Here is a 9,613-nt window from a genome sequence, read left to right on the forward strand (position 1 = left end):
AAGAAAAATTTCTCTAAACAGATGTTGGTTCTCTGGGATTGCACCAATCAATTCTTGTAGAATAAAAAAAAAAAAAAATCTTTCAACAAACTGACTTCACTTGTTTCTCTCAGGATTTGTCTTTCTTTTTTTTTTTTTTTTAAAGATTTTATTTATTTATTTGACAGACAGAGATCACAAGTAGGCAGAGAAGCAGGCAGAGAGAGAGAGAGAGGGAAGCAGGCCTCCTGCTGAGCAGAGAGCCCGATGCGGGACTCGATCCCAGGACCCTGAGATCATGACCTGAGCCGAAGGCAGCGGCTTAACCCACTGAGCCACCCAGGCGCCCAGGATTTGTCTTTCTAAAGCTCCTTACAAACTTGCAGCTTGGGCTATAGTTTGTAGCGAGAGTGATTTTTTTTTTCTTTTTTTTTTTAAATTAGGCTCCACACCCAGTGTGGAGGCCAGCTCAGGGCTCGACCTCACAACCTTGAGATCATAACCTGGGCTGAAATCAAGAGACAGATGCTCAACTGACCCACCTAGGCACCCAAGAGAGTGATTTTTATTCGGTATTTCATTTAAACATCTCAGGGGCTGGCCAAGAAAGAAAGATAAAGAAGAATACCACCTCTAAACTACCTCCTTTTTAGCCTTTGTGTATTTCTTACTGAAAGTTTGGGTGAAAAGGAGTTAAGCCCTCTGTTCCCTGAAAAGCTTTTCATTTGTTTTAAGTAAATTAACTGCAGTTGTTCAATACCAAGTTTCCTCAAGTATTTTTCTTCCCCTTCATAATGCAGTCATAGGAGACGTTCTGGTTCCTGGGCAGAATTCAACAAAAGTAGCAGAGAAGGAACAGTAAACCTAGGTTAATATTTATTGAACACATACCCTGTGTCAGGTGCTATGCTAAGTATTTTACTTGTAGCGACACATTTCATCTTGGCGATAATCCCGTGAACTAAGGATATTCTTCCCATTTCACAGATGAGGAGATGGAGGCAACAATAGGTTAAGGAGCCTTCCTGTATCTCAGTCATGAGCATCAGTGGTGTGACCCATGGCAGTCCGGCTCCAGAACCCTCTCCAGCCACTCTGGCACTGCCTTCCGCACCCCAACTAGGGGTAGATCTCCAAAGATTTTGCTGGCTTGATTTCAGTATAGCTCAACAGCGGGTCAGGGCTTTTTGGCTTTGGAGTCACAGCCAAGTTCAAATCATGGTTGTGTGACCTCACACAAAGGATTTTATGAACTCCATGTATTTCTGTTTCTTCATCTATTGCTAAGGTAATTTCTACTATAATGGGAGGTGTTTGTGAAACACTTAGCATCAGTGCCTATCACATAGAAGTACATAATAAATAGCTCTATTTTTCTCATTGGTCCAGTTCTAGTCTCTTGATCTTTAGTTTCTAAGGTTCTCACTATAGCCTCTGTTCTGTGGCTCTTAAATGATATGTAACACAAGTGTGAAAGTGTTTATCTACCATGTACTTCATAGTCTGCTAGAAGTTTCAAAAATGAGTAAGACAGCCAGACCGCCAGGAGCTTAACTTAGTTGAGGGAGACAGGATAGCTCTATGGGCAACTAATGTTACATAAGTAGTGAACCGACTTGGAGTCTTAAGACATTGTAGGATGCTCAAAGTGAAAGAGAACATAATGGATCTAAAGACATACTGCCCAAGGAGTTTAACTCTGTCTCCCCACAGGGGAAGCCCATGGTTGTCTAACTAGGCCAGTGATTACATGGATTAATCTCTAATTCAGGGATATGGACTATTAGCCAGTCTCCGTTGCTACGTATTGAAAACACATGTTAACTTTGTTAATAATACACGTGATGTTTGATCTAACTTCTCTGTCATGGTTGCTTCCAAATTTGGGGAGGAAATATAAGGATGTTATCCCTAAACCACCAAATGCGCTGCTTTTCAGTCCATATCTCTCCATTTTATCCACAATATATTAGAAGTGATCAGATTACTTGCTGGAATCAGGATAGACGAAAAATACCTCTGGTCTGGTACAACCTCTTAGCGCTGGTAACTACTAGTGATTACTACTTTAATAAAGAAAAGGCAACACAAGAATTTGAGAATCAGTGGTTCAAAGAGTAAAATCCACTCAATTCACCATCCACTTGGGTGTATTTCGATTACTTTTATCAATACGTGTATGTATATTTTTTAAAGAGTTGGTATTATATTGCCTGAATAAGATTTTCAACTTAAAATTGTAAAATCTGACAAAATATAGAAGTCATTAAATATGTATAATTTAAAGAGAAATAATTTAAAGCATACATTCATATAACCGGTGCTCAGGTTAAATGCGGCATTGCCAGCACTGTAGTCGGCTTCTGTGTGTCCTGAACTGACCACATCCTTGTCCTTCCCCACTAGGCATAACTAATGTTCTGATGGTAATGAAAATTGTTTTCTTATTTTTCTTTTTATTCTTACCAGTTTTGTGTAGTAGTTCTTTCAAGCCACTTTTCTTTTTTTAAGATTTTATTTATTTATTTGACAGAGAGAGCACAAGTAGGCAGAGAGGCAGGCAGAAGGAGAGGTAGAAGCAGACTCCTCGCTGAGCAGAGAGCCCGATGCAGGGCTCAACCCCAGGACCCTGAGATTATGACCTGAGCTGAAGGCAGACACCTAACGACTGAGCTGCCTGGGTGCCCGGTGTAGGATCTCTTGAGAATAATTCATCCAAGAGTAGAACTGTTTGCATATGGAGTATGTGTATCTTCATCTCTACTAGGTCATGTCTCACTTTTCCAAAGCGATTGTAGCAGTCAGTGCTTTGACCAGCAGCAGGGGAAGGCTCTACATTTGGCATTGTTAGACTTGAAGATTTTCAAACATCTCCTGGGCATGTGATACTGTAAAGGCAACATCTAAGAATTTGAGAAATAATAGGGCAAAGACTACAATCCACCTGTAGAATCCACCATTTTAATGTATATTGGTTACCTTTTTAGATACATGTATATGTTTTTAAAGAAACTGGTATTCTACTTGGTGTTGCATAATTTGCATTTCCATGAGGTTCATTTGTTTTCTTCTCACAGCTTTGCTTACCCTTTGGATTTCCTCTGCTCTCAAGTCCCATTTGAAATCATTTGCCCATTTTTAAGAAAGGGATTATTTTGACTTTTTTTGGTTCACAGGATCCCCTTATAAATTCAGGAGGCTAAACCTTTGGTTATAACTGTTTCAAATATTTTCTAACAGTCTGTTTATCTTTCTGCACCTAATGGAATGTATCAGCTTTTTCTTATTGTTGGTTTTGTGTCTTGTTGAAGACATACTTCTCCATCCTGGAGTCACGAATATCTTCTTTTGTACCATTTTCTAAATTAAGTATAATTTTGTTTTTTACTTGAATCAAGTTTTACATACAGGCTAAGATATATAACCTTATTCTCATTTTTTTCTTAATTCCTTGCTCATCTTTCTCTGTTTTGATTTGCTATACCAATTCTTGTAATCAATAAATGCCTGTATTTACCGGAGTCTATTTCTGGGCTCTTCGTTCTGTTCCATCGGTCAGTCTGTCTGTACATCAGTAACATATTGCCTTAATTACTAAAGACTTTAAAATTCTTGATGTCTGGTAAAACAAGTCTTTATACCTTTTTTCTTCGAGATTTTGGCTGTCACCTCTCCTTGGAATATTTGTACAAAGTTTGGAATTAGCCCCAGTTTCAACTAAACAAAATAATCTGTCACTTTTCTGCATTACTTGTCACCAATATTTAGCTCAGATTTTCAACTTCCTAGTCTAATACATATTTTAAAATAGAATTCCAGGGGCGCCTGGGTGGCTCAGTGTGTTAAAGCCTCTGCCTTCGGCTCAGGTCATGATCCCAGGGTCCTGGGATCGAGCCCTACATCGGGCTCTCTGCTCAGCAGGGAGCCTGCTTATGATCTCTGTCTGTCAAATAAATAAATAAAATCTTAAAAACAAAACTAGGATTCCTTTTAAATGCGATTTTAGGGGCGCCTGGGTGGCTCAGTGGGTTAAGCCGCTGCCTTCAGCTCAGGTCATGATCTCAGGGTCCTGGGATCGAGTCCCATATCGGGCTCTCTGCTCAGCAGGGAGCCTGCTTCCTTCCCTCTCTCTCTGCCTGCCTCTCTGTCTACTTGTGATCTCTCTGTCAAATAAATAAAAAATCTTTAAAAAATAAATAAATGCGATTTTAGCTGTATGTTCATTTTCTGTGCTCTGTGACCAGTGACCACAAACTTGCCCGTCCCCAGTAGCATACTTTCTTATCTCCTAGTGTCTCTGGGTCAAGAGCCTGCACACAGCTTAGCTGGGTTCTGTGTTCAGGGGTTCACAAGAATGCCACAGGGAGTCACCTGGCCTGCATTCTCAGCTGGAGCTTGGGGTCCTCTTCCACACGCATCAGGTTGCTAACAAAATTCAGTTCCCTGCAGCCCTCCGCCACTAGAGGTTGCCTCTCCATACAAGTGGATCAGGACTTGACAGCATGCTGCTCCCTGGCCGGCTAGAGAGACACTGCTTTGAGCCTCTTTCAGAAAAGGCCAGCCAGGATTCACCTGATGAGGTCGCAACCACCCAGAAGGCGCTCCCTTTTGACTCAGAGCCAACAAAATAGGGACATTAACGACATCTCCAAAATCTTTTCACCTTTGCCCAATCTGTTGGTAAGAAGAAAGTTGGTAGGTTCTGCCCTCACAAGGGTATGACTATGGGGATGGGGAGGGAGTGTAGAGGCTGTCTTGGAATTCTGCCTATCACAGACTCCATTCTGCACGTCTGGTTATCTGTTTTTTAATTACTCATTAATTTCAAAGAATTTTCTGATTTCATTTTTATTTGTATTTGACCCACAGATAACTATTTGGAACTAAAGGTCTCAATTTCCAGACATAGCAAGCTAAGTGATAAATGCGTTAATAACAATAACATTTAATAACAATAACATTAACATTGTTTAATAATGATATATATTCTCTGCATGATCAGAATTCTTTGACATTTGTTGACAATTGCCTTGTGACTCCATTTACCTCCCTCTCAGTTTATATGTTGTCATATATTTTGTATCTCTTTATAAGTCATTACTGTTGTTTTGTATAGTCAGTATTCATTTAGGTTTACCCATATATTTGCCATCTTTTTTGCTCTCTCTTTCTTGCTGTGTCTTTGAGCTACCATCTGGAACAATTTAGTGTAGTTTGGCTCGTGGCAGATTCACTTGAATTTTTTTTTTTTAATGTCTTTGTTTTTCTTCCCCTCCCCCCCCCGCCTTTTTTTAAAGATTTTATCTATTTGAGAGAGAGAGTGAGAGAGAGAAAGCACGAGGGTGAGGAGCAGAGAGAGAAGCAGACTCCCCGCTGAGCAGGGAACCCAATGTGGGGCTCGATCCCAGGACTCTGGGATCATGACCTGAGCTGAAGGCAGGCAGACACTGAACCGACTGAGCCACTCAGGCACCCCTTTTTCCTTCGCTCTTAAAGGGAATTCTCTTGGGGGTGAAGATCTTGAAGCTATCTTCCCATTGCCTCTGGCTTCAGTATCATAGCTATGAAGAAGTTAACTATTAGTCTCTTGCTCCATTGAAACTAACGGAATCTTTTTCCTCTGGCTGCTTTCAAGGTTTTTTCTTTGTGTTTACTTTTCTACAGTTTTAGAAACTGTGAAGATTTCATTGTATTTTTCCTCTTGGATTTTGTTTGGCATCTTGCTATGTGGATTGATACATCAGTTCTGGGAAGTTCTCAACTACAATCTTTTAAATATCGCTTCTGCCCACTGTTTTCTCTCTTTGACTTTTGGGGCTCCAAGTAAACACATGTTAGACGTTCTTTGGTGTGTTTCCTATATCCTCGTTTTTCTAGATGTTCTACATTTATTTTCTCTGTATCCTACATGGTTTCTTTTGCTGTGACTATAAATCATGAATTCACTTCTCAGCTATATTTAATTGACCATTAGTCTCATTAAGTTTTGTAATTTGTTTTTATATTTTTCAATTCTGTGTCTGTGTTTTGGTTAAGTTCTTTTTCTTATCTGCTCTGTGACATTTTATGGTCTCCAGTTCCTTGCTGCATTTTAAAGCGAGGATTTTATTTCCATACATTCTCATTTGTGTCTGATAATTCCAGTATCTACAGCCCGCTGTGGTTCTGTTTCTGCTGTCTCTAGTTCATGCCACTGGTCTTCAGTGCTGTCTTGGCATTGTCTTTAATTGTTTGCTTGGAAACCCTGGGGGAGGGGGGGAAGAAAAAAGAAAAATAATTTGAGACCTGGGGTGATTTCATTTTCCTTGAGAGGTTTTTGTTTCTCTCTGCCAAGTGCCTAAGGTCATTAGCAGTCTGGAACCTCAGGCTTTAGAGTCTCTGTCCCCCTCCAGATGATCCACTACACTCCACTCTGTACCCCCACTCCAGGTTACAACCCTTGGGCTCCAGTCTTTGGGTAGAGACCAAACCCAACCATTCCCTTTCCACTCTTAATTGTTGATGAAAATACACCTCTGCCTCTCCACTAATTCCTTTAGACAGGGGCAAAAGAGCTCTGGCACTGTTTGCTGAACTCTAATCCTCTTCCTTAATTTGACCTGGTAAATTCTATCTTTTATGTCTTCAAGCAGATGCTTACTGTTTCCTCATGTTTCATCTTCAGTGAGAACACTGGTCCAAATGACCTCTTTTCTCATTACCACCTCCAGAAATCCAAGATTACACCTGCTCTTAAATAAGACGTGTAACCTCTGTTCGTTGATTCTCCACCACACCCTTGGGTGACTCAAGGAAGGAGTTCCAGGTAACCTCCACCCCAGATGCTATGTTCCCATTTTTCAGTGAGTGACTCATTTCATTCATTCAACAACTATCTCTTCAGTGCCAAGTATGTTCTGTGCTTTACCCCTAGAAATAGGGATTTGGGGATAGACAAGAACTTACTGTCTTGTTCCAGGAGATGGACAGGTCAGTTTTCACGTGAAAGGTTAGTTTAACATGGGGTAAACCCCTTGAAATGATTTACAAGATTTTACGTACATCTTTAGTCTTCTGGAGAGTTTGTGGTTTTCATCACATTTTTGAAGGAATCTATGACTCAAGTAGTTTTAAAGGATCACTGCTTTGTGCAATATTAGAGTAATTTTAGCTTTTTTTGTATTAATAAAAAGGTTTAGGGGCGCCTGGGTGGCTCAGTGGGTCAAAGCCTCTGCCTTCGGCTCAGGTCATGGTCCCAGGGTCCTGGGATTGAGTCCCACATCAGGCTCTCTGCTCAGTGGGGAGGCTGCTTCCTCCTCTCTCTCTGCCTGCCTCTCTGCCTACTTGTGATCTCTGTCAAATAAGTAAATAAATCTTTAAAAAATAAATAAATAATAAAAAGGTTTAGAGTCTAAGCCCAATTTGTTATTTATTCTGCATTGCAAGAATTGGAGGGTTGGGTGTCAATTAGCTTAAGGATAAAACTCCCTACCATTCAGTAGATGCTTGACAAAATATCTACTGTGGGATAGGCAATGGGGGTCCTGGCATAAATATGATAGTTTCTCTGGACACAGACCCTAAACAGAAAATTAGAATATCTTACCTGAAAGTAGTAGTTCTCAAACATGGAGATGATGAATCAACTAGTCTACTTGTAAAATACTGACCTTTCTCAGGTTCCTTCCCCTGACCCTGAGACTTTGATTCATTAGTTCTGGAATGAGTCTTGGAATCCCCCCCGCCCCGCAAGGATTCTGATGAAGTGTTGTTATACCACATTCTGAGAAGCATGGTAAACTCTTTTGTAATACTACGTGACTGCTCCTCTGTATTCTACATTCAGGCGATCTAATTTATTTTCTCCTCTGAACAGTGCTTTTTCCCCCATGGTATCAGCTAAGAAACCGAAATACAGAACAGTTGTGTCGACTTGCCCGCAGTCACACGGTTAGTGCTAGAACCAGGGTTCAAGGGCAGAAAGCTACGGGGGCAGGCTGGTGTCTCCCCTGTGTGTATGTAGGTAGCCTCCCAGCCATGCAGAGATATGGGAAGAGCTTATCCTGACCCTCAGTGGCTCTCGTTTCCAGGGTCTCCCTGTTAAATTTATGGTTAGTCCGCTGGTCTACTGCTCACCTCAGGTGAGACCACAGCTTCAGGTTGGCAGAGCGGTGGGCTTTCCCCATTCATTTCCTCCCAAGTTTGCAATTTTTATTGCCAGCGCCATTAAGAATAAACTTTTTGCCATCCATTGCAAATCAAGTTAGCTCTCTCCAGCAGTGGAGCTCCTGGCCCAGTGTGGCCCCAACCCAGGTGGGGAGTCTGTGGAGTTTGGGAGATCAGAAAAGCTTCTGGAAAGAATGCAACAGACTCCCACTACTCCTGCCCACAATTTGCAGAGTTTTGAAAAATGAATAAGTGATTCTCAGTTGTTTGCCTTTGGTCAATTTCCAGAGTCCTCAAATGATTGCTTGGCAGTTTTTTCCAGTTTACGTTTTTTTTGGCGCGCTGGGCAGTGGGGACAGTGAGATTTGACATCTTCACTCTATCATCGCTAGAATCCCAGCTGTCCATTTTTTCAGATCTGGAATTTGATTTTAGCCCACCTACCATCTGTCTAATAAATTAGTAATTAGGTGCTGTTTAATGGGTGCTGTCAGAAAACACAAGACTCCCGGCACAGAAACAAAGGACTTGGTTACCCATGGCACAGCAACAAGTGTAACCATCAGCATATTTGCAGTGGTTCTTCTTGGTCACACGTCCCATGAGGGTGACACGAAGAGGCTTAGGTGGGTGCTACACACGCAGTGGGTTTGGGTCATGTCTGAAGAACGTGGAACTTGAACCCACCACTTTTAAAGCAAGCAGTAAACAAGCCTGTTCTTTGTCCTGGAGTGAGACATCCCCTCATGTCTCAAGGTTGCTCACTATAAACACCAGCCTGGGAAATGGCTCAGTTAAGGAGTAGTCAGGGTCTTGCATTCTCGATGAACCCAGCAAGACACGCAGGAACATGAAAGGCAGAGGTACATGATAACTGTCTCTCCCAGCTCATTTTACCTAGTTTATTGGAATGAAGTTGTTAATAATATCTTTCATCTTTTAAATTTCTTACAATTTGTAGTGTAGCAGTGCTTCCTTTTTACTTCTAGTGTGATTTGTGTCTTTCTGTCCCTTTTTTTTCCTGAGTAGTTTTACCAGTACTTACTAATTCTATTAGTCTTTTCCAAGAACCATCTTTTACTCTTGTTGATCCTCAGTTACTTTTTTCTATTTCTTTGCCTTCTGGTTTTATTTTCATTATTTACATTTTTTTTCTCTCTTTGAATTTAATTTCCTGTCCCCCCCCCCAATTTCTTGTTATGGATGTTTAGAAAGTTGATTCTCTGGCTTTGTTTTTCTTTTTCTTTTCTTTCTTTCTTTCTTTCTTTCTTTCTTTCTTTCTTTCTTTCTTTCTTTCTTTTTTTTTTGGCTTTGTTTTCTAATACATACATACTTTTTTTTTTTTAAGATTTTATTTATTTATTTGACAGACAGAGATCATAAGTAGGCAGAGAGGCAGGCAGAGAGAGAGGGAGAAGCAGGCTCCCTGCAGAGCAGAGAGCCCGATGCGGGGCTCGATCCCAGGACCCTGGGATCATGACCTGAGCCG

This window comes from Lutra lutra, chromosome 5 (genome assembly GCF_902655055.1).
Source record: "Lutra lutra chromosome 5, mLutLut1.2, whole genome shotgun sequence".
In the NCBI taxonomy this organism is placed as follows: domain Eukaryota; kingdom Metazoa; phylum Chordata; class Mammalia; order Carnivora; family Mustelidae; genus Lutra; species Lutra lutra.